This window comes from Lissotriton vulgaris, chromosome 10 (genome assembly GCF_964263255.1).
Source record: "Lissotriton vulgaris chromosome 10, aLisVul1.2, whole genome shotgun sequence".
Taxonomy (NCBI): domain Eukaryota; kingdom Metazoa; phylum Chordata; class Amphibia; order Caudata; family Salamandridae; genus Lissotriton; species Lissotriton vulgaris.
The window spans coordinates 1076116541-1076143197 of NC_141698.1; the positions used below are offsets into that span (position 1 = coordinate 1076116541).

The 26657-nt window shown below is 44.7% G+C and overlaps 1 protein-coding gene and 1 pseudogene across 2 annotated transcripts in view; one reads left to right on the forward strand and one right to left on the reverse strand.

Annotated features, from left to right (window-relative positions):
- Window positions 1-18527: 18527 nt before the first annotated feature.
- On the reverse strand, window positions 18528-21023 carry LOC147689336 (homeobox protein Hox-A9 pseudogene; annotated as a pseudogene).
- A 3571-nt stretch (window positions 21024-24594) lies between these two features.
- Window positions 24595-26657, forward strand: part of THRB (thyroid hormone receptor beta) — a 582690-nt gene continuing 580627 nt past the window's right edge. The window contains exon 1 of one of the 2 annotated variants that reach the window (XM_086942146.1): window positions 24595-24762. The gene's annotated coding sequence lies outside the window, so the exon portion shown is untranslated. The remainder of the gene's footprint in view (window positions 24763-26657) is intronic. The other variant, XM_086942142.1, reaches the window with a different exon arrangement.

Genomic DNA, 26657 nt, shown 5'->3' on the forward strand with positions numbered 1-26657 from the left:
GGGTTATGTCGTTCTTCTAGCTGAACAAGACTGGCCACCTGAATGTGTCAGGGAGTGCCCACATGGCGAAGACATCCTTATGCCAGCCTTTTCCAATCATATTCCAATTCATATAAAATATACATATGCCAGAAAATGGGCAGTAGTCCAGGCTCCTGCATTATACAAAAATCATGTAGGATGGGATGAGGATTCGCCTCAACATAAAATCCAGTTTAAAAAATCAACCAGCTGCACAAAGACAGTACCCAGTTAAGCAAGAAGCAAAAACACGGGTCAGGGAGAAATTAAATCAACTTGAATACCAAGGGGTGATTGAAACATGCACCTCATCCATGAACAATCCTTTGTTTCCTGTCTCCAAACCAGACAATACATATCATCTAGTTTTGGACTACAGACATTTAAACTCATGTTGCAAAAGATTTGCAGAACAAAATAAACATAGTGCTGCACTAATGAATAACATGGTGCGTAAAAAATATAAAACAACACTAGATATTTCTAACGGTTTCTTCTGTCAAAACATTGCACCAGAAAGTAGGCACTTGACCGCTTTCTCAATTATGGGGACACAGCGTCACTTCTGTCATCTCCCCCAGGGATTCAAGAATAGTCCAGGGTTATTTTCAGCTAGAGTAACAGAGTTACTACAAACGCATGATGATAAGGCATTATCTTATGTCGATGACTTCTATCTAACAGACGATTACTTGGATAGGCACTTGAACAGGGTGAACACCATAATATTGGGCTACGCCCCTGAAGGGTATAAAGTCAATTTAAAAAAATCGAGAATTGCCCACCTCAACGTCCTTTTTCTAGGATACAAGTTATCAAGTGAAGGCAAAAGCCTGGCAGCAAAACTTTCTAGAGAAATGTGCGCTGCTCCAATCTCTGAAAACCCTGAAAAACTTACAGTCAATTCTAGGTTTCCTAAATTTTGGAAGAACTTATATTCTAAATTACGCAGAAAGGGTTAAACCTCTCTACGAGTTTATCAACCCTGATTTTAAAACAGTTAATTGGACTCAAAAACAGACAGAAATTTTGCATTCAGTGCAAACAGACATGTTAGCAACAACACATTTACAGACACGCATAAACGTACGCAACCTAGTAATCCGAATCATTCCAGGAAGATGCAGATTCACGTACTTAACCTTTAATGAGGGAGAAAACGAACCAATAGCTTACAAATCACACTTGTACACACAAGCAGAAATGAAATTCACTTCTACAGAACAAATTCTGACAGCGGATCAAACTGCAGTTGCAAAAGAGAGAGCCCTCGCACAGGGTAAGCGCATAATGATCGTTACCTCTGTACCTGCCTTAGAGGCAGTGACAAAAGCGAGCCTTCCATATGCAAAGGCTTTACATCCAAGATTGATACAATGGGTTAATTCTCTTGCTGCAACAGACGTTGAATACGTTTTTTACCCTTATTTGAAAACACAAGAATTTCTCCAATACGAACAAGAATGTCCTCTGCCTGCTGAAATTCTGCTTCTAGAGAAATATGAATGTATCATTTATACAGACGGATCAGCATAACCCGCGATTGGTGGTAAACAAGCTTATATCGCTGCGTGCAGGATCGTTAAATGTCGCTGGCGAGATGGCATATTCAGCCCTATGGTCACAAAAACTCAATCACTAGGAGATTGTGCAGCTCAGCGAGCTGAACTACAAGCATTTAAGATGGCGCTTGAAAATACAGATCGCGAATTCCCCACACTCATAGTGTGCGATTCCTATTATTGCGTCCAATCTTACAATGAATACTTACAGAACTGGTTTCAAAACGGGTTCAAAGATGCAAAAGGTAGCACAATCAAGCATAAGTTGCTTTGGGAACAGGTAGTTCTATTACAAAAAGAACTACAAAAGACTCATGTGATACATACACTGAGTCATCAGTGTGATGGCGTTCACGTTGCAGGGAATTCATTGGCCGATGAAGCCGCGAAGGCAGCTGTGCAAACGGCTTCCGTAGCTGCAATCACTCGTTCAAAAACGAAAATAGATGGCGAAATAATGCTAGCTGTCAATGCTTCAAGCAAAGACAGTGGTAATACATTGCCAAAAGGCTTTCCACTCAAATACTCATACATAACTGATGCAAATAATGTTCCTTTTGCTCGAATCCCTGGAGTGGGGGATAGGGTAATTTCAAACATGGAACATAGATTAGGACTAATCTTAACAGCACATGAAGGGCTTGCCTCTACACACGCAGGTGTTTCCGCTGGTAAACAGATAAAATATCAACTACAAAATATCGAAGGGACATAATATTGAGTACAAAATATAGGCTGGACAGAATATCGAATGGACAGAATATAGACATCAAAAATATCGTTTTGAAGGTAAGTAATGTAATATCGAATTTTAAAATATAGATAGTCAAAATATAGAAGTACATAATTTAGGTTAAGAAAAATATCGAACTTTTAATAATATCGAATTTTTTATAGTGTCTTTTATGTGTTAAAAGTGTTTATTTATGTTATAATGTAATTTAATTAATGAATTTAATGTTATTTAACTTTTGCGTAATTTAATTCTGTAGCGGGTTGTGGGTTTATAGGGGAATAGGGTGGGAAGTAATTTGATTATAATTAATTAAATATGTAAATGTATTTATTAGTATTTGTTTATAATTGTTATTTAATTTTTATTTAGTAATTAATTACATTTTAATTGCCAAATAATTTTTATTTAATTGATTAATTGATAGTTATATTATTTTAACTAATTTAATGTCTGTAGCGGGTTGTGGGTTTATAGGGGAGTAGGGTGGGAAGTAATTTAATTATAATTAATTAAATATGTTAATTTATGTAGTGTAATTTAATTATAATTAATTAAATATTTAATTTTTTTATTGGTATTTGTTTATAATTAATGGTTAAGTAATTTTTATTTAGTAATTAATTACATTTTAATTGTCAATTAATTTTATTTAATTGATTGATAATTATGTTAATTTAACTAATTTAATGTCTGTAGCGGGTTGTGGGTTTATAGGGGAGTAGGTTGGGAAATAATTTAATTATAATTAATTAAATATGTTAATTTATGTAGTGTAATTTAATTATAATTAAGTAAATATGTTAATTTATTTATTGGTATTTGTTTATAATTAATTGTTAAATTATATATTTTTGGTAATTAATTGAATTTTAAATGCCAAATAATTTTATTTCATTGATTAATTGATAATTATGTTAATTTAAGTAATTTAATTTCTGTAGTAGGTTGTGGGTTCATAGGGGAATAGGGTGGGAAGTAATTTATTTATAACTAATTACATATGTAAAAACTTCTTGTGTATTTATTAGATTGTAATTGTTAAGTAACTGTTTAATTACTAATTAATTAATTGTTAATTTGTAATTAATTAGTGTTAATAGATAATTAATTGTAATGATTAAATAAATTAGTATTTGTAATTAATTAATTATTCTATTATATTAATGTGGTAATTACTTTTAATTAAATGTTTTATAGATATTAATATATACATATATCTTTTTAAATAATATATGAAGTATCTACTTTCTTTACTGTTGCACTCTCTGGAGTGGGAATAGTAATTTTTACCCCTACGCTATCCAACGCTTTCCCTACTGTTGCACTTTCTGGAGTGGGAATAGTCATTTTAACCCCTACGCTATCCAACGCTTTCCCTACTGTTGCACTCTTTGGAGGGGGAATAGTAATTTGTACCCCTACGCTATCCAACGTTTTCCCTACTGTTGCACTCTCTGGAGTGGGAATAGTAAGTTTTACCCCTACGCTATCCAACCCTTTCCCTACTGTTCGCTCTCTGGAGTGGGAATAGTAATTTTTACCCCTACGCTATCCAATGCTTTCACTACTGTTGCACTCTCTGGAGTGGGAATAGTAATTTTTACCCCTATGCTATCCAACGCTTTCCCTACTGTTGCACTTTCTGAAGTGGGAATAGTCATTTTAACCCCTACGCTATCCAACGCTTTCCCTACTGTTGCACTCTTTGGAGTGGGAATAGTAATTTGTACCCCTACGCTATCCAACGTTTTCCCTACTGTTGCACTTTCTGGAGTGGGAATAGTAAGTTGTACCCCTACGCTATCCAACGCTTTCACTACTGTTGCACTCTCTGGAGTGGGAATAGTAATTTTTAACCCTACGCTATCCAGCCCTTACCCTACTGTTGCACTCTCTGGAGTGGGAATAGTAATTCTTACCCCTACGCTATCCAACCCTTTCCCTACCGTTGTACTCTCTGGAGTGGGAATAGTAATTTTTACCCCTACGCTATCCAACGCTCTCCCTACTGTTGCACTCTCTGGAGTGGGAATAGTAATTTTTCCCCCTACGCTATCCAACACTTTCCCTACTGTTGAACTCTCCGGAGTGGGAATAGTAAGTTTTACCCCTACGCTATCCAACCCTTTCCCTACTGTTGCACTCTTTGGAGTGGGAATAGTAATTTGTACCCCTACGCTATCCAAAGCTTTCACTACTGTTGCACTCTCTGGAGTGGGAATAGTAATTTTTAACCCTATGCTATCCAACCCTTTCTCTACTGTTGCACTCTCTGGAGTGGGAATAGTAATTTTTACCCCTACGCTATCCAACCCTTTCCCTACTGTTGCACTCTCTGGAGTGGGAATAGTAATTTCTACCCCTACGCTATCCAATGTTTTCCCTACTGTTGCACTCTCTGGAGTGGGAATAGTAATTGTTACCCCTACGCTATCCAACGCTTTCCCTACTGTGCACTCTCTGGAGTGGGACTAGTAATTTTTACCCCTACGCTATCCAACGCTTTCCCTACTGTTGAACTCTCTGGAGTGGGAATAGTAAGTTTTACCCCTACGCTATCCAACCCTTTCCCTACTGTTGCACTCTCTGGAGTGGGAATAGTTATTTTTACCCCTACGCTATCCAACGCTTTCCCTACTGTTGTACGCTCTGGAGTGGGAATAGTAATTTTAAACTTCCGCTATCCTTCGGTAATAATATTGGATATATTTTAATTATATTATGTTACTATATATATATATATGTTTTAACAAATATGATTGTAAAAAATGTTTTTATAACTTTATTTAATTATTTAATTATTATAAGGCAATTTAAGTATTTTTAAGTATATTTTAGTAAATAATTTTTTAAAATAATTTAATTAAACATTGTTTTTAATAAAGTCGATATTTTTACAAACTTTATTTTTGTAAACGATATTTTTTACTCAATATTTTTGTACTTACCTGTTTGTGGATACAAAGTCGATATTCTGTCTGTCGATATTTTCTCGCCGATATTTTTGGTACTCGATAATATGTCCCTCAATATTATGTCAGTGATCCGTTTCCGCTACAGTGTCATTATTAAAGCAAAGATACTGGTGGCCGCGCAGGAGGAAACAAACCAGAAACTATGTTTTGGAATGTGAAATCTGCCAAAAGATAAAAGTCTCACAGTGAAACGTCCTGTGCAGATGCCACTAATGATTTCAGATAAACCATGAGCTTGTGTTTACCTGGACCACTGCGGTCCCTTGCAGAGGGAGGGTAACTATAAATATATCATGGTCACAGTGGATTCATGCTCAAGATTCTTTTGGATGTGGCCTCAGCACTCGGATGACGCCCGAACTGTTATAAAAGATTTGCAAGTCTTTATCGGCACATACGCAGTCGGCACGCTACATTCTGACCGGGGTCCTGCGTTTTGCTCTAGGGCTTACAAGGAGCCCATGGCCAGCTTGGGCGTTGCATTGCGGTATTCTAGTCCATTCCATCCTGAGAGAAATTTGGTAATGGAGAGAAAAAATTGGGTCAAACGTCTAATAAAAAATTTTTACCGGCAAGATAAAACTGATCCAAGATTCTTTTCCTCTGGTGGCGACGGCTGTTTCGACCAGCCCCGAGGATAGATCAGTTTTATTGGCCCCTTCGGGACCAGCTATGGCCGTTTTTCCATCAATTCCAGCTCCTGCTTCTTTGGCACTTATGGGCAATCTCAAATCTGGGTCGCCTCTTGACCCTTGCCCGGCCAAATTTTTGGCAAAAATGGCGGAAGTTATAAATCCGCTGGCGAATCCACTCTTGAACCTCTCTTTGAGCCAGGGAGTGGTTCCGCAGGACTGGAAGCAGGCAATGGTCATTCCCTTGCTGAAGAAGCCTGGTCTTGATCCGGAGGTTCTGGCCAATTACAGGCCTATTTCCCTCGTCCCTGCTCTTACGAAAATTCTAGAGAAGCATGTGCATATGGTGCTTTCTAATTTTTTAGAAGCTCATGATGTACTGCATGCCACTCAATCTGGCTTCCGCCCCAACCTAAGCACCGAGACGGCGCTTTTGGAGGTGTCTGAAGCCATTAAAGAGGTACTTCACTCCGGGGGCAAAGCCATGCTTGTCATGTTAGATCTGTTGGCGGCCTTTGACACCGTCCCCCATGAGGGTCTTCTCGCCAGACTCCATGAGATCGGTCTGAGGGGGACGGTGCTCAGCTGGTTCAGATCTTTTTTTAGCTGGCCGTCGGCAAACGGTCTGGGCCTCTCCTAACTCTGCCGTGATGCCCCCTCTGGGAGTCAGAGTTCCGCAGGGCTCTGTGTTGAGCCCGACTCTCTTTAACATCTTTATGACCCCTTTGGCGGCATTGGCGGAGTCTTTCGGGGCCCAGATCGTATCCTATGCCGATGACACCCAGCTCCTCTTTTCGTGTAAGAAAGGAGGAGATTTCGATGGAGAGAGTATCCGGGAATGCCTTGGGGCTGTTTTTAAATGGTTCCAGCTGAACAGCCTCAAGTGCAACTCAGATAAGTCTGAGGTATTCTTCTTCGGTTGCTCATCGGATCCGGACTGGCAGGCATGGTGGCCTATTAATATGTTCCCCCCGCCTTGTTCGTCCCAGTTGGCTAAGAACCTGGGCGTCAAGATGGACAAGGGTCTGACGTTGAGATCTCAGATCCTTGGTTTAACGGGAACATGTTTTGGTCTCCCCAAGATGCTCCGGAAGTTTTTGCCTCTTCTCTCAGAGGAGCATAGGAAGATGACAGTGCAGGCCCTGATTGGCTCAAGATTGGGTTATTCCAACGTCCTCTATCTGGGCCTGCTAGAATATCTATTGCAGCGGCTGCAAGTTGTTCAGAACGCGGCAGCGAGGGCAATCTATGGCCTAAATAGGCCAGCCAGCGCTGCCGGCCTGTTGCAGTCGCTCCATTGGCTGCCTATCCGGAAGCGGATTGCCTTTAAGGCTTTGACCTTGGCCTATAAAGCTCTTCATGCTGTGGGAGCAAAATATCTTCAAAGAAGACTCGCCTTTTACCACCCGGCTCCATCTTTAAGATCTGAATCTTTGTTTCTTGCGGTGGTCCCGCGAGTAAAAAGAGCCCGCATTGGAGGCCGCTCCTTTGGGTTGCTGGCGCCACAGTTGTGGAACACTTTGCCGCTGACATTACGCGGTGCTACTAATTTGCTTGCCTTCAGGAAGGGCCTTAAAACTTGGCTTTTTACCCTTTAGACCTCTTTTCCCTCTGTTGTGTTTTCTTCTAATCTGTTTTTACATCACTGTGTTGTGTTAGTCTTCTATAGGGCTCAATAAAAGCGCCGGGACACTCTTTTTGAGTAGCCGTGCGCGATACAAAACAATACATAACATAACATAACATAACATAACAAGTGTCAAACGTAGTCTTAACAATCTGCCAAGAAGTTCTCTAGGGGGTATCACTCCATATGAAATGCTTTTTGGTACTAGAATGATTGTTCCGGACCTTGATTGTCACACTTCAGTGGTAGAACTAAAACCCTTTGATATCAAAGATCGTTTGACTGTATTGCAGGACTTAAATGAAACAAGAAAAGGCCAAAGCAACGTCTTTTTGCAGTCAAAAAACACTGAAGACAAACCACCAGTCCCAGCAAGGCCTCCCTGGATTCCAAAGATTGGGGATCTAGTCAGAGAGAAGATTGTGGAAAAGAAGGAATTTGGGCCTTCTTACAGACAACCAGTACCTGTCCTAGCAGTCCACAGATCTAGAACAGTGGTACTTCCGCCCCTTGCTAGTAAAAAGGAGAACAGTTTCGTGTCCATCGACCTGGTAAAACGACATCATGTGGCCGATCATAAGTAGTAGGCCAAGTGGACTCCAAAGATATAGCAGACGCCCGAATCTGGCTACTATCCAAGAGGTTCAGACTGAAAGACTCATCACGTTTGATGAATCTGCAGTACTAAAACAAGGAATAAGCAACAAGGCTATGGAACTTGTACCTCTTGAGACCCAAATAACAGTTTGTCAAGAAACTCCTGTCTACAATGATATATCATTGGACTATACTAATATGACAAATAAAAAAGTGGTTCCAGCGATTTCAATGAATCCTGAGGCAATACCAACAATTGACAGAACTGCCTCTGGCTATTTCATTAACTTTGATACGTTTTCCGAGGATCCCAGCGAACCTGAAATTACGCCAGGTAAAAGAACTTTTAAAGAAAAAAACTACAACACTCTTTCATCAACTTGAAAAGACTTATCTGGTTTCACCATGGGTTGAACTTTGGATTGTGTTGGGTGTACTTTTTCTTCCACTTGGTTGATCCTTGTAATGACTTTGGGAATGATGATAAATGGAAGATATGTTAAAAAGGACACAGCAAGTAAGAACATCAACTTACTCCTCAAGCCACACATATTATCTCATTGTGAACAGAGAGACTTGTCATGGGTTAACATCACAGCCGTTCCTATACCTGGTGGTATAGCTTGGGACAGAACTGATTATGACATCTTTGGTCCTGCAGAGCTGTTGAAAATTCCACACCAATTCAAGGTTTCCTTGGGTGATTTTGTTTCACCTAGTACGTTTTCTGATGATTGGGACTTTGAGACTGTTAATAATATGATGTCAGACTTAGAAATGTCTGCAAAATTTACAAATCATGAATACTTAGAAGGTTCATCAGATTATGAACAAATGTACTGTTATAACCACTATGGTCATCCATTTTTGCATAGATCTGCAAATCCTAGAAATATTTTACATACAATCAATGAGAACATTGTCCCAGGCCACCAAAAGGTAGCTCTAAAACATTTTATAACAAATGTCCTTACTTTTCAGATTTTAATGTTTCAAACCCTGAGTCATTTTACTTCAAAAATGTTAATAAGACAGGAACAAAAAGTATGTTAACTTATACAAAGCCTTTTATCCTCAACTGTCTACGTTAGGTTTGATTTTTGGAAGAACAGCATTGAGACAAAAACTGTCTGGGGCACAAAAGACTGGCAAGTGCAGGGATTAGAAGCCTTATTTAGAGCCTGCATCATCCCTGAACAAATGATGTTTTTTAATGACACTGTTCAACAGACATCTTGTCTTGGGTTAGCCAAGATAAAAGATTTAAACAAACCGTCCATACCTAAACCAACACCTGATAGTGATAACACTTCAGAGCGGGAGTTAGACGTAAATAACATTTTAACACAAAACAGAACAAATCCTGATTAGATAAATGGTTAATCTGACCCACTGACACAAACAACTGTCAAGATAGATTCCTTAATAAAACACAACGGTTCACATTCAATTGGCCAGATCCAAGATATGTCCAGAGACAACATCCAGTGATAGTAACATCATACAGTGTAGGGAAACTGTGCCTTGAGTGGCTACAAAAATCTACACTAAATGAAGTAAAACAACACTTATCTTTACTTAAAGATGTCATTTATTTGAGGGACTTCTTACAAGGACCTACAAAGCCACCTCATAAACATTTCATATACGCAGGTATCTATGCTTCTTATAATGAAGCATGGAAAATCACGCAAGCAAAAACTACAGAACGTATACGAGAAATTGATTGTATTAATTTAGAGAAAACTCTCTCTGTTGTTGACAATGGGTTAACAACTCTGTCATACAGAATATATTCCTTGAACAGCATAGTATCCTCTGCCATAGACATAATGGAACAGGACTTGGTCATGTTACAACATGGTCAATCACAACTGCATTCTATAATGCTATTAGGCTGGATGTTACAAAATCTTTGTTCAGGCTATGTGCCTTAGCATTTAATCAACACCACGTCATTGTTTTCTGTATTTAACCTTACAGATAAACAAATCTCACTGGCACAGAGGGGAAAGATTACCATTAACTGTTTCTGAGAAACCAGCAACAGAATGGATAATACACAGAACAATCACTGTGCCGGTTACGATTTTCCATTTTCAGTATTGCTTAAAACATATACCAGCAGGCCTGTATGAACGGTTGGGTAAAGAATACATCAAGACATCCTGGGTGCTACCTTATACACACAGATGTTGGAGTGGGGGAAAGAAGTGTTTATTAGTGGTACAAATTGCGAAAGCGCACTGAGCCGTTCTCTCCTATGTCCGGGTATTAATTTACACGGGGCCTGTGACGGTTCCTCAAATAAATTATCCTGCCACCTGCAAGGTTCACCAGCTGGGGTGACTGATCACATTTTTGGGCAACTTTCTAATGGAAGTTATTTAATTTTGAATGATCACAGCTGCTGTGGCATCTTGCCAGGGATAGCCTATCTCGTAACTGTGTCAGTCAGGGTCACTTGCTGTATGCAAGTATTATTTCCTAAAACTAAGACAGACTGGGAGTCGCCGTTATGGCCTTCACTGAACATCTCTTCTATACGAATTGATACTTTAAGTAGACTGAAAGCCATTCTTTTACAAAAAACTGTGCCACTGACCTCGTCCAAATAAATGTATGATCTTTAAGTTGCAAGGACTTCCGCAGAGATACACTGTCTTTTAACAACAAACTGCCCTATACATTTCTCTGAAATGTTAGGTCGTATCTTAAACATGTCTAATACGAGTGGTATTGTACATGTATTTAAGACAGTTTTTTCGGGACTGTTAGCACCATTCGAAGCAGTCCTAGGAATATTTCCACATTTCGTGCATTCGGTGTTTGGCAGACTGCCTCTAGTTTTGGGACTCGCAGCAGGAATACTATTTTTACTACTTCTGCACCGATATGGCAAGCCAACTCACCAGCCACATCCAATTCACAGTGGAGAACACTCTTCTAGCATTGAGGTTTTGTGAGTGCATAATCCAAATATTGGGATTGACTCCATTAAGGGAGCTGAATACCACATGGTTTCTATCATTCAGACCAATCTGGTAAGATTGCATCTTACCTGTTCTACGATGCCTGCTACGTGGAGAAGAATGCGTGCTGGATATCTGTCTAACACTCCCATCAGTCATGCCAACAAAAGTTGATACTTTACTTGGACCAGTAATGTCTCATGCACTGTGTTGTCCCCAGCGGCTACCAATCCTGATGACGGCATTCGTTGAGATCTCGCAGACGCAACATGCTACTGCTGAGGTACGAGAGGAAAGCGGTGCACAAGTACTTCCAGATCCGAACATTGCTAACGCGGCAAGCACTGACGGCGATGATTCACATCTGTGTACAGTTGATCTTCTTAACGAGGTAATCCAACTTTCACCTACAATGGTAGACAAATTCTTTACAGACTTGGAAGACGTGATGTTTTCTCCTAACAATAACACTGACTTTTGAAGTTGGCACACAAAGTTCTGGGAGGACTCCGAATTCGACCTTCATTTTTCAAAAACAAGTTTCTAAATGTAGTACTCCTTTTCCTACGATTCAACTTTTTCCAGATTTGTCCTTTTTTCAAAACAAATTTTTTTTTGGGAACACATTAATCTGCTTAAAGTAGAACTATTCGTGGAGAACTTGAATTCTTTGAAACACTTCCCAGAGACAATATTTGATCTTGTCCACATTCAAACAGTTTGTAAAATCTGCCATGAAATGGTCTCGACCTTTTCTGTAATTAAGAGCCATTTCATAAATGTATTTTTCGTGATTCATTCGGTTAGCATTTTCAAAATGTCAAACTATATGCTTTGAATGACACATTGCTTTAAAATGCGTACAGCACAAATGTTCTTTTCGTGTACAACCAAAACCAATGCATTCTTATGTATTTTGGGTGGTTTTTTTAACACATCATGTTTATATATATTTAATGTGTTTAGAACTTAGTAATATTGTGCATAATAAAGTGGAGTTTGTTTTGTGTGGCGTTTTAGGCTCCGATTGAATTTTCCCGATGCATTCCCTTATATAGGTACAATTCACATTGCCCTAATATAGGCATAGAAATCAAGCCCTTATTTAGACATAGCCCAAGCAGTCTAAATACAGGCATGGATACTTCCACCCGTACAAAACGTCACAACGATTTCTTGGAAAAACGGCTTAAGCGGTTAGGGAACCTCCCCTTGCTCGAATATTGATTTGTCCAAGAACTCATGTACTTTTCAAAGAACCGCTATTCCTTTGGGGTTCTTCTGACATTATTGTGCCCGACTTTACATCAAACTATGGCATTCCTAAACACCTTCACTTGCCCTAGCAAAGACACAGTGGTGCGGAGCAGTTCGACTATCTAGTTGCCTGACGCAGCTCACTAAAGCAAGTGCCGAAGGAAGACGACTCTCTAGCTGATGCACTAATCAGAGACTGTCTTTCTCCAGCCAAGAATCCAGCTCCAGTGTTTCCAAGCTCCCCTTGCGGGGTGTTGGGAAATCGAGTCCCGAGACAGAGATACCAGACCTCCTTCATTCTAAACCTAAGGTATGGAGCTGATTAGAACCCAGAGAAATCTTGGATAGATTCTTGGCAAAGAAACTAAACCTATGCTACACAATGCTTACTTCTTCCCACGTACTAGACTTAGGTTAGATACATTGGGGTGGGAGTATTTTAGAAGCACCAGTTGAGTGTTTTTAGTCTATGTATTTATGTATGTTATTTTATATGGCTTAGAAACCATACAATGCTCTTACAGTATTATTTTATAATATTATTCCTGCTGTACGCATTATACTTTGCAGCCTGTATTATGATTGTAGCAGTTCACTTCTCTTGTATGAGAAAGAAGACTGTTCAATAAATCCTTTTTTTGCGAAAACGCCCGTCTCTCTATTTCTCTACAAACTCTGTTGAAACGAAGCATGCACGATTGACTGAGTGAAATACTTATCTATTGTTTCCACGACTCTAGAGATATATTTCTTACCCTTGGGAAACAAAGTTGTCATGTTTATGCGGTTGTCAGAAACTAATCCCTTCTTGTGAATTTGAGAAAGTTTCTAGTGACCTCTGAGCTAGCTGGCACTCACTATTAAGTTTAGTATACTCAATAGAGACTTAGTTGACCTCAGTCCTACGTCATACCTATTGGATATACTATTCCAATGCGCAGAGCCTATTGGGAACATAGGAACTACACTACAAAAGGTACAGGAGTTTGTTTTTTTTCTCATACATCCGCCACCTAGCTGCCAAATTCTGGGGTTTCTGAATACCAAGGCAGCCACATCACATCTTGTTCTTCCACCACCCACACTTCCTTTTTATCTTAGCCTTGGATCTTCTTTTTGTCATGGCTTTCTTTCTCCTTCCTCATCTTCTTCCCTTTTCCGCCTTTCCCTCTTTTGTTCTGGGTCAAAGTCTTATAAAAAGCTTTTGCAATGCAATAGGTCTTGCATTTGCGTGGGTTTAAGCTATTGGCATTCTAAATGACAATGCCTTTAATTTATCAGTTTTGATAATCAACACCTAAATAAAAAGCATTGTAATTTACAATGCCAATAGCTGAAACTCTTCTTAATGTGAGACCTATTCCATTCCAAAGAAGCAGCCGCCATTGTCCCGGGCTGCTTGAAAAGTGAAAGCGCACATGGTGCGCTGAATGTTGCAGGATAGCATGTTGTGCCTCAGTAGGAGAAACTCATAAAAGAAAATAGTGCTTAGAGACTAAATAAGACATAACATGTAACAGAAGTAAAAGGACCAGTCCTCATGGGAGGTTACAAATGAAGACAAGGCGGTACTGATGACGGACTAACAATCCTACTACTGAATCAGAAGCCAGCATTTACATAGAATAAAGACACAAGCCAATTAAAAATATGGGCGTAGAGTGGGTGGAGCTTCACGTCCATACTCGAATAGAGCATATCTCTCAGAACAGCGCATGCGCTGCTCAGGCTCGACCTAACAAACAAGCCTCAGTCTCTATAAATAGGTGTGAATAAATGGCCTGGAAATGGTCATGACATACAAACTTTTTGGGAACTGGACATATTAGTGTTGGATGAGTGGAATGCATGCCTCATCTGTAGGCTCAGATCAAACAGTATCATTAACAATGATTTTCTATAAATAAAAAACATGAACCTTGTGCTTGGCTTCTGAACCAGGTGCACAAGGTAGGCCTGCCGGTCTACAATGGGGTGGTTTAGTAGAAGACCTTCTGCTCGCCCTCTGAGGCCTCGGTTACAAGATGGGGGAAGTGGTATTCCCAGGTGGGATACCTCTCTGCTAAATTACAACCCACTAGGCAATGGTGGGTGTGGGCAGGGGTAAGGTAAACAAAAATCCACATACCTGCAGGCCAGCCGCTGCCTCTCGGTCCTCTTCGGTCGTTGACACGCGGGAAGCACACAGGTTCCCAAAGCCAATCACAACGCTGCTCTCAGCAGTGTCATGATTGGTCTGAGTACCGTGGTCCAGCGCACAGATGGGGCATATGAGCCTGCGCATGTTCTCCACCCAGGCTGTGTAATAAAGACGGTGGAGAACATGCAAAGTGCACATGACTGTTTGGCTGGCCCAAGACAGCGAGCCAAACAGTCATTGGCACTTAGAGAGTGCTCACCGCTCCTCGTCCTGGCCCCTACACTGGCCAGTGCAGCCCACCCCACACCTAAGTCTGTACGGAAAAAAAAATGTAATATCATTGCGTTATTATCATTTTATTTACTTTTTAAACTGCTAGCAGAGTAGTGGGTTAACACTCCTCCGCCTTAGCAGAGGAGCCACCACTGCCGCTCAATGATCCCACTCCAGATGCTATGGATCGTATCTACATCCTGCATACACTTCTGAGCCATTATGCTAAAAAACAAACAGAGAGATAAGTATTCACCTGTTTTCCTAAGAGCCCTTAACTCTAGCAGGTACTCAGAGCTATTATTTAATATTCCCCAAGGCAGTATAAAGGAAATTTATAAGTGATGTAATTAAGGAAATGTACTCTCAGGCCAAGTGCAATGTCAAAGCTAATAACAAATTCTCGCCATTTCAAATTTCAGAGCTAGGTGTAAAACAAATGTGCTGTTGGAGCCCTACTCTCTTTCAAATACACAAGTGACCTATCTGTCACTCTGCAGAAGTCACCAGCAGCAAGTCCACATCCAAGAGACAGAATGATAATGAATGCCGTCAGCTGGGTCATGTTCCAAGGCAAAGGTTTCCCTTGTGCCGGACATAGGGATTTTGGGCATTACATCAAAGAATGAGAGGGACAGGAGGGAGAACTTGTCCCTGCCCCCCTTCTATGGAGAGCCCTCTGACCGAATCATGTTGTTAGTGGAGGATTCCGGAGTCACTTGAGTACTCTGGCCATGCCATCTTTCCTTCAAGGACTGACCTGTGGTTGTGGTCTTGTCCTGGAGGGTCTGTGGAACAGGCTGGTTTCACCGGGCCTTGGCTGTCGATTGGTGTTGTGCATTAATTTGGATTCTACACTGGCATGGTGTGCACATGCATGGTGTCCCTTTCATTAAAGGTACCAGGGCTGGGTCGTTGGTCATGCAAGGTATGTGTCTCTCCAAGGTCTGGAATGATTTCAGCTGACACGTCAGGTGTGCTTGATTCTGTCATTGCGCACAAGTTACAGGGGTTACTTAAATCTTAAAATGTCTTTGCTTGTATCGCTTTGCGGTGGCAGAAGCAGAGTTGCTGAAGGCATTTTCTCCCGGAGCTGTGTTTTGAAGACAATTTTTGGGTGCTTTATTCTGTGTTTATTTGCTGAATGGGCACACCTTCTGGAAAGAGAGTGTTTTTCTGACACCTCTTCATCCTGCTCTTCTCCCTCTAGAGATAGGTAGAGGGCTAAGCGGTAGGACAAATCCTTGGAGGACAAGATTAAAAGGATTGTACTGGAAATCATGTCCTCTGACAATAATACTCAGGCTCCTAAGCCCTTGGATGGCTACAAGTACTCTTCTGTTTCCAGTTCTGGAGCTGAGGAGATGTGCTTCCTTCTTATTTAAAGGGTAAATATATTGATAAGGAGATCATGCTGCCTGAGGTTCTGTTCTGGACAGAGTTCACCAGAATATGGTATTTCCTACGGTGAAGTTACCGTGTACCTCTTCTGAACCTGTTCTTAGGAAATCTCAGCAGCCTGGAGCCATTAGTCTTCCTATTCATTAATATGTTGCGGATATGGTCAAAGAGGGAATAGAAGGATCTGGGCAGTGGAGTAGCTCGGCCTTTTACCGCCCATGGTGGTCTCAGCCTTGCTGCCCCGCACCAGTCATAAGAGATGGGGAGGGTGCTGGCAATCAATTCCTGTGTTTGCTGCCCCTCACAGCCACAGGTAAGAGCGGGCAGGGTCACTGCCCCCAAAACTCATGCCACCCGGGGCGGACTGCACCCTCTTGGTACGTCACTGGATCCGGGCAAGATCAATGTTCCTAGATCTATGTCCAAGCTTTATCTGTTAGAAGACATTGGTATGTCCAAGATGGAATCTGTGGCCGTGGACTCATTGGGTGCCAGTCTAGTTGGCTGGACGTCTATGGCCGAGGAGAGTATTCTTAAGGACCAGACTGAAAAGAAAATTGACTCAGCTTCAAAGAAGCCCTAAGCTGGGGCTAATTTAGCGAAGAGACCTTGCATTTGTGGGACTAACACTTCACAGTCACTAATCTCCGACATCAAGAACCTGTTTGATGAAGTTCAGGAGAATGAAGAATGTTCTAAACTTCATGAAGCCTTAGACAGGTGGAGATGCTGCCCAATATCTCTTTTGATATTGTGACGGCTTCCAGACTTGCAGGGGGCGCCACCATCTCAGCTAAAAGATACCTTTATTTGAAGGACCGACACACTGACATGGCACAGAAATCAGTAGCCTTACAACTAGTTATGTTGAATCTCAAAAGAAAAGAAACACTTGCACGCCTTTAGACATTCTGGTGGTAATTTAGGATCAGGATCTCGCTCCTCTTTTTTCCAAATACTCTTTTCGCCAGCCTGCCAGATAATCTAGACAGCAACAACAGCACTCTTATTATATGAGGAAAAAGGGCAAAGGTAATAGGAAAAATGTAGCGTATAAGGGAAAATCTGGATCTCAGGCCAGATACAGCGCTCCTGACTATGCCAGGAACCATCCTCCCCATCTTGTGGGAGAAAGGATAATATTTTTCCTTGCGGGTTGGGAGGAATTTACTTTTGACAAGTGAGTCCGTCAGGGGGTGAAAGGATACCAAATACAGTTTCTGGAAACTCCATTGGATTCTAGGATTATTCCTACACCAAACCCCCAGGAAAGAGTATGTAAATCAATGCTGAAAGCAGCAATTCTCAGTCTGGTATTGAGCAAGAATTTTTATGATACCTCTGTTGGCACACCTGGTGAAGTATTAGAAACAATCGTCCATGGACTGGGAGAGAAATATCGAGATTACAGACCTCATCAGGGAGCAGTTGAAATGGTGGCTGAAAGAGGAATCATTGAGCAGGGGATTGCTTCTCCATTTGCCACCAGATATGGTAATAACAACAGACACCAGCCCTTTAGGTTGTGGGGGCAACATTAGGGTAGTACTGTGTTGGCATATGCTCTGGCTGATGTTTCTCTACCTGAAGGGAAACAAAGTAGAGCTACTAGAAGAGGGTCAGCTTCCTGGAGGAAACTCGGACAATTCCTTGAGGAAGCTGAGTTCTGTAGAGTGACTATTTGGGCCTCATTTCACATTTTTGGATTGAGAGTGCTATGGAGGTCAAATCATTTGGAAAAATATGCGACAGGCAGCATTTTCTGCTTAGTTTGATTGTTTTATTGTTATAATGATTAACATGTACAGTGCATATTTTGTGTAATGTGTTTTCAATACTCTAGCAAGTTTTTGAGTTGGTTGTGAAGACCAGCTTTTGCTTGGGCAAGCCTCAAAAATATGGGATGATGACAGGGGGCGTAGGGATAAAGCCCATTTACGAACTTGTAACTTGACCCTTTTATCTCTTATATGCAGCCCCACCATGCCTTGTGTATATTTCTGCTTGATTCCTGTAAAGCGCTCTGATACCCTAACGGGTCAAGTTTGCGCTCTATAAAACAAAAAAAATAAACCAACCAGCGAATCTAACTTTACTTAGTCCCTTCTGTCCTCGTCACGGTCATTACGACCCACCATGACCCCCCACTCTCCCCAAAGCTTCCCTTCATGTGGGTTGGTATGGTCAAGAAGTGATGTGTGTAAGAGGGTGGTTATACTGCTCTATGGTGTGTGGGGTTAACCTCCCCTTCCTGATGTTTTACTCCTGGTTGAGGTGGAGTATACTCAAAAGTAATGATTGTGACATGGCAGTAGGAACTAAGCATTAGGAGATTTACCCGTAAGTTACCGGGCATTCACAGTTACACTTCGTTGAAGAGCTGCGATCTTGCAGAATTCCTAATGAAAATAACAAGCATTTACAATGCAATGGTTTTGCCTTTTTGAAAGTTAGAGCTATTGGCATTGCACTTGACATTATTTTTATTTATGTTTTTTTAACATAAATAAATGGCATTGTCATTTACAATGCCAATAGCTTAATCTCTTGCAAATGACACACACAAACACCCACAGAGAGCCCCCCACACACACACAGAGCCCCCCACACACACACCCACACAGATCCCCCCCTCACACACACCCACAGAGCCCCCCCTCACACACACCCCCACAGAGCCCCCCACACACACAGCCACACAGAGCCCCCCCACACACCCACACAGAGCCCCCCACACACACCCACACAGAGCCCCCCCACACACTGCGAGCCGTGGGCAGAGAGAGACACACACAAGGATTAGAAGGGGAATATAAATGCACAAACCTTTCATATACACCCATTATGGACACACACATACACACAGAGTCACCAGCACACTAGACTCTGTGTATTCACAAACAATAATATATGCATTCAAATACGTAAGCACACGCGCTCGCACACAACCTACACCTTACACATGCGTGGATCCTTACACGCACGTGCAGACACACACCCTCACGCCTAGGGACACAATGTGTGTAACTTGTGTTTTAATCCAGGGTCTGCATGAGTTTCTCCCGACAAGGTCATGCGTGTGGTTCAATGCATGCCTAGGCCAGTGCTGAACGCCCGGTAAGGGCAGTGTGGCAACGAATCGTGACGTGGAGATGTTGCCAATGCACATGTGTATCGTGGCGAGATATGAATCTACGTCGCTTTGAGCGCGACAATGTGTCACCTTTGTGTCGAGTTACATTGTCATCTAAATGTAAAGATAAATAAAGTGAGAGAGCAGGTTTGTTTTGAAAATGGCTTGCGGTGCCCCTCCAGTGTGCAGCAGCGGTAGGTGGGTGTGTGCACTTACTGGGGTCGGTGGGGGGCTTGTACCCGCTGGCCTCGCTCTCCGCAGCCGTCTCCGGGAAGGTCCCCTCTCTGCCCCCCTGCTTGTCGGCTGGGGAGGTCCCGTAGTCGGACAGTGAGAGCGTGTGGCTGTCAAAAGTGTTGCAGTCCCCACGGCGGGCGCCTTGCAGAGGCTCGGGCTTGATGCCGCCATAGTGCCTGGCCGAGGGCAGGCTGGGGAAGGAGAGGCTCTCGGGCACGGGCTCCAGCCAGGAGCGCATGTACCTGCCGGCCTCGGGCGCCTAGGGGTGGTGATGGTGGTACACGGTGCCAGCGTCTCCTGCTGGGTGCACGGGCTTCCAGGAGCTGCCGAAGACCGTGCTCTTCGACTGGAAGCTGCAGGGGGTGAACTTGGCGTGGTCCGGCAGCCGGTCCGGGGAGTCACCAGGACACTAGACTCTGTGTATTCACAAACAATAATATATGCATTCAAATACGTAAGCACACGCGCTCGCACACAACCTACACCTTACACACGCATGGATCCTTACACGCACGTGCAGACACACACCCTCACGCCTAGGGACACAATGTGTGTAACTCGTGTTTTAATCCAGGGTCTGCATGAGTTTCTCCCGACAAGGTCATGCGTGTGGTTCAATGCATGCCTAGGCCAGTGCTGAACGCCCGGTAAGGGCAGTGTGGCAACGAATCGTGACGTGGAGATGTTGCCAATACACATGTGTATTGTGGCGAGATATGAATCTACGTCGCTTTGAGCGCGACAATGTGTCACCTTTGTGTCGAGTTACATTGTCATCTAAATGTAAAGATAAATAAAGTGAGAGAGCAGGTTTGTTTTGAAAATGGCTTGCGGTGCCCCTCCAGTGTGCAGCAGCGGTAGGTGGGTGTGTGCACTTACTGGGGTCGGTGGGTGGCTTGTACCCTCTGGCCTCGCTCTCCGCAGCCGTCTCCGGGAAGGTCCCCTCTCTGCCCCCCTGCTTGTCGGCTGGGGAGGTCCCGTAGTCGGACAGTGAGAGCGTGTGGCTGTCAAAGGTGGTGCAGTCCCCGCGGCGGGCGCCTTGCAGAGGCTCGGGCTTGATGCCGCAGTAGTGCCTGGCCGAGGGCAGGCTGGGGAAGGAGAGGCTCTCGGGCACGGGCTCGAGCCAGGAGCGCATGTACCTGCTGGCCTCGGGCGCCTAGGGGTGGTATGGTGGTACACGGTGCCAGCGTCTCCTGCTGGGTGCACGGGGTTCAGGAGCTGCCGAAGACCGGGCTCTTGGACTGGAAGCTGCAGGGTGTGAACTTGGCGTGGTCCGGCAGCTGGCCCGGGGGTGCCAGTGGGCCCAAGGCGGCGGCCGCCGCCGCTGCATACCTCGACTGCACCAGCTCCTCGCTGTCGTGCAGCAGGAAGGAGTCCACGTAGTAATTGCTGAGTGGCCCCGAGGTCGACAGACTCTCACACGACAGAGCGGGACCTCCAGTAAAAAAAAATTGAAACTGCATATTTCATGTAACAACTTGGAGGCAGCGAGTAGTACAGCCACCTAATAAGTTGGAGGCAGCGTGCCCGCCCATTGGCCGTCACGTGACTGCGCAGCAGAACAATAACGTATAATCAGTCCGCAGTCTATTAATGGGTCAGTGTTTTCCAGCCATCATTTTTTATAGCGGCAAAGTCATATGTTTTTTTATATGCAAAAAGGGGATAGCTAGAGTTATACGGAAAAGTTTTGTTTGAATTGTGGCCAGCCGAGATTAAAAGATCACATCTAGACACGGCTACCCTTTTCCGAGCGGACAGAGGCGAAGAGGAGACCACGGGTGCCGTCAATGCCGGAACAGATTGGAGGGCGTTCCCGAGAACAGGCTTTCGGCTGACGTAGCCAAAAGCCAAAAATTCTCGAGAACGCCCCAGAATCCGGTCCGGGATTGACGGACTGAGCCTTCTCCCAATGGCTAGCCTCCATTTATGGAGCTAGCCAATGCGAGAGTGGGGACGGTCCAGTCCCCACACACAGTGCTTTAAATGGAAAAAAATAAGTGCAGGTACTCACCAAAAGGAGCAGTGGGTGGAGTTAAGGGCGGTGCTAAGGTGGGACAAGGGGCGGAGCTAGCTTTTTGACTTTGCAAGGTTGTATGCACAAAATCTGCATGCATTGTTAGAATGTTGGATCCATCTGTCCATTAGTTATCTTACTAATAATTATATATATGGCACTTAATTATAAGTGTTTATTACTACCCAAAGTAGGCTTTTTTAGCATCCTTAAAATAAGAAAAGATTGAGGAAATAACAGCGAGGTTCTAAATATATGCCTTCTTGTTTGCAGGCAGGTCCTTGCTGCAGGGTCATAACTCACTAAGCTATTTTACCAGGATCTTAACTTTTGACCTGCAGGTAACACAAGGCTCTATGCGACAAAAAGTGTAATGTTTTGATTTGTTCTGCATTCCGTCCATCAATTGTGTGTATTTTGCTCAGTTTGTACAGCACACACTATTGGTGGTAGTTATTTGTCAAAATAACCATAAAGGAAATGTGACGTATGCTGTGAAGAAAGGCGCAGCAAGATACTGTAAGGTGACCAGTAGAAGCTCCATAGTTTCTTTTGTGAGTTCGGATGCGTTTGGTATGTGTTTAATTGTATGTGTGCTTGTTGTATGTGTGTGTCTACCGATGGAATGTGTGTGCTGTGTGTCCGTGCTTTTGCTTTTCGCAAGTGTTTGCATGTGCGTGCTTGGGCATGAATCTGTGGTGCATGTACATCTGTGCAGTATGTACTCATCTGTGTCTGTGCATTATGGTTTGTGTGCATGTATCCATTAATGTGTTGTGTGCGTTTGCCTACGGTGCTTGTCTATTTGTGGAGGGTATGTTTTATTTGGGCAACAGTGAAATCAAGCATTTCATGAACATTTGTTTAAAAAAAAAAAATGTTAGTAAAATTGAAGGGTATCGAAGAGTGTGTTCTGCCGAATGAGCTGCGTTCATTCCTGTGACTCATTCTGAAAAAACAGCCAGAGTTCAGTGCCTTCCTCCAGCTTGTTTTCTCCTCCACGTACACAAACACTTGGCACTAATCCATTATAAAGAAACACGTTTCAAAACAAGTGATAGTTTTACGAAATATAGACCAAGTTGTATTGGCAGCCAAAGTGCTTAATAAGTGGTAAAGAACGGTGCCCCCCCCCCCCCCCCAGGGCAGGCCAGTGAGGCCTGTATTCAAAGGGGTCCGAGGCCGACAGGGGCAGGCCAGCTGGCGCCTGCCCCGAGGTGCGCTTAATGGGCCGCCGTTAGTTAACACTCCGTGGACATCACTCTCACAGCCATAAACCCACTTTTAAATCTGTTCTGTTCAGTGCGTCCCGCCGCCACCCATTAGATTTTTCAGTCCCTCTCAGCCCCACTGTGAAAGAACAATGGATCCGATAAGCACTCTGCAGGCCCCCTCCCGCCCTCCCCGCTCTGAAGACTTCCAAAGGTGACAAGCACTCCCGTGATTAATTCCCTGCAGTGCTTGTTAAAGGAGCTGCAGAGGAGTGGAGGTGATAAAGGAAGCGCTGCCTAGGCTGAAGTCGGGTCCCATGAGTACCGGTACTCTCTTCGTTCATTGGAAAAGTGCCGGTACTCAAGGGGAGAAAAGGAAAAAGTGCCGGTACTCCGTACCGGTGAGTACCGGCCCATTTAAAGCACTGCCCACACACAGATATCATTAAGTTTTTCCTAACGCATGCGTACTTCGTACGCATTGGCTAGGCAAAACCTAAAAAGCACTCAATACAATGATCAAATGCAGGGTACATGACCACACATAGGAAAGAGAGCCAGACATATACTGTGTACAGACACACACATGGAAATAGAATAAGGCATGGTCTATCTGCAAGCAGTGCAACCCAAATGTATTGCAGATTAAGTAGGGTGACCAGATCTTGTGAACCAAAACAACCAAGACACAGCAATGAGTTGCAGGATTGTGAGAGTTTAAAAAGAAGATCAGCTAAATTATAAACAGAAGTTGCAAATATTCCTAGTTGGAAATAGTGAGGTGGCGGAAATAAGCGTCTGAATTGTTAGCAACATGTGACAAACGAAAACATCCAATTGGCAGCGGCACAGAAGAAGGCTTGCCACGCACTGTTATGAAAACAAAGTTGCTACAGTATATAAGGAGTACACGGGGAAGTAGCTCCTTCTCTACAGTACCCCTTTCTTTTATTGCACCTTTCTTCCAGTAAATAATTTACAAACGATGGCCGGGGTCCAATTAAAGTTTGCAAGTAACTAAACCGACGCAATGCTTGATGGTTTTTGCCAGAGGCATTCCGCCGGATCAGCTGCCTCCTGCCTGGCACCAGAGCCTCAGCTCCGCCCCAGCCCAATGCCAGTTCCCACGGTCGTTGGAGAATACATTGTCACCGTGAACCACGAATGCATGGAGTGTGCAGCTTCAGAGGGGGCTCAGCCCCTGGACTGTGTGTTCAGGCTGCGGCGCGAGAGTGACAGTGTTCAGACGGCTCTGCGTGCGAGCGGACTGGGCTCCCCCGCGGGCACCGCTCTTGAGCCCGGGAGAAGCGTGCAGACAGCCGAGCCTCCCCGGCCCCTGTCTGCGCTTGAACTGCGTGTGAGGTGAGCCAGACAGAGAAGGTGAACCCGCTGCTCCCCTGCGCCCCGGGAGCTGCAGGGCCTGCGCAGGACGCGGCACAATCTAGCGGCCATCTTGGAAAAGGCAGCTGTCTCCACAACTTGATGCCGTTGAACATATCTCCTTTAATACTACACATTTGCCTGTAAGAAAATTATTAACTAAATGGAGATATGTATTCTACTCAAGAGTCCCATGAAGAAAAGAGCTTCAATATATTTTATAGTATTGAACGCTTAGGAATACTCTTACTAAATTATACGTAAATTAAAATAAAAATACCATTATAATTTTGATTTGACTCCGTATTGTCTGTTTTATTGTGTGAGGGATATGAAACTGCGCTGTGGAATGGCCCGAGGGCGGCGTCGCAGCAATGATTTTGTCCCTCTTCAATGTCGCCAGCCCTCCCCTCCCAGTTTACCCCCCTCCGTCTCGTGCGAAGGGAGCGCGAGCACGTGCCCCCAGCGCGCGCGCCGCGGCTCCTGAGGGGTCAGCCCAGGACAGTAGCGCGAGACCAACAACTCCAGCAGCAGCAGGAGCAGCGCGAGCGGCGAGAGCGGTGCGCGCGAGCACCCCCGGGGCGCACCTGTCAGGTGAGAGCGGCTCGCGCCAGCGGTGTCCCGTCACTGACAGCTGGGGCTGCGGAGGAGGGAGGCTGTCAGTCAGTCAGGCAGGGGTGTCCAGCCAGGGCCGGGGAGGGAGAGGGCGCTGCTGCTGCTGTCACTGTTGGCTGCGAGGAAGGGTCCCCAGGAGCGCTGTCCTGCACGGGGGAGAGTGCAACGTCAGTGGGGAGGGCAGTGTCCTGAAAGTGGCAGAGTAAGCGTCAGTGTCAGCAATGCCCTGCAGGGGGGAGGCTGAGCTGTCAGTGGGGACGGAGGGCTGCGTCATCAGTGCAATGCTGCGACACTCCTGAAAGTGCCCCGTCCGTGGAGAGGGCCGTGGGAGAAAGGCTGATCAGTGAGGGAATGCCATGTCAGTGGGGAGGGCTGTGTGCCACAAGTGGGAGAATGCCCCTCAGTGTCAGCAGTGCCCTGCAGGGGGGAGAATGGCATGCCAGTGGGGAGGGCAGTGTGCCACAAGTGGCAGAATGCCCCTCGGTGTCAGCAGGGGGGAGAATGCCATGCCAGTGGGGAGGGAGTGTACTGCAAGTAGGAGAATGCCCCTCAGTGTCAGCAGGGGGGAGATTACATTGTCAGTGGAGGGAGCAGTGTCATCTGTGGAATGCTCCGACAGTGTTGAAAGTGCCCCGACATTGGAGAGGGCAAGAGGGAGAATGCTTGATCAGCGAGGGAATGGCATGCCAGTGGGAGGGCAATGCCCTGCAATTCCCAGAATGCCTGATCTGTGGATGAGTGCCATGCCAGTGGGATGGCAATGTCCTGCGCGTGGGGAAATGCCAGTCGGTGTCAACTGTGTCGAGACAGCTGTGTCAGTGGGGAGAGTCATGCCTTACAACCGGGAGAATGCCCCTTAGTGGCATCACTACCGCCCCAGTGCCAGCAATCCCTGGCAGCGTGGAGACTGCCCCGCCAGCGGGAATGGCATTGCCCTGCGGGTTCCAGAATGCCCTGTCAGTGGCAGGTCAATGCTCTGCACGTGGGAGAATGCCCCTTAGTGCCCTGACAGTGTGGAGAGTGCCCCCTCGGTGGGGAGGACAATGCCCTGCACGTGGGAGAACGCCACGTACGAGGGAAGGGTAAGGCTGTATCAGTGGGTGAATGCCATGTCAGTGAAAGAAACAATGGTCGGCCGGTGGGGATCCGCTGTTAGAGCGCTGGGCTGGGGTCGCTGCTTCGGTGGGTGCATACCCTGTCAGTGAAGAGACTGCCCTGTCAGTGGAGAGACTGCCCTGTCAGTGGGGACGTTAGCTGTCAGGGGCATAGAGTGCGCTGTCAGTGGAAGGGAATGGACTGTCAGTGGAAGGGAATGCACTGTCAGTGGAAGGGAATGGACTGTCAGCGGAGGGGAATGCATTGTCAGTGGAAGGGAATGGACTGTCAGTGGAAGGGAATGGACTGTCAGTGGAAGGGAATGCACTGTCAGTGGAAGGGAATGGGCTGTCAGTGGAGACATTAGCTGTCAGGAGCATAGAGTGCGCTGTCAGTGGAATTGAATGCACTTTCAGTGGAAGGGAATGCACTGTCAGTGGAAGGGAATGCAATGTCAATGGAAGGGAATTGTCTGTCAGTGGAAGAGACTGCCCTGTCAGTGGAGACATTAGCTGTCAGGGGCATAGAGTGGGCTGTCAGTGGAAGGGAGTGGACTGTCAGTGGAAGGGAATGCTAGTCGGTGAAATGGAATAGATGGTGAATGTGCGCGGGGTCACGCAGGAACGACCTTTCTGCCTGGAGCAGGGAGTGTCCACTCACTGCGTGCAATGACGTGGAGGGGGTCAGTGAAAAGACTGACATGCCTACCCGTGTGAGCGAAGCCCCTGTCCTAAAGGGTGAGTCTCCGCCAGTGTGCAGGCCTGCCTGTGCATGTGGAG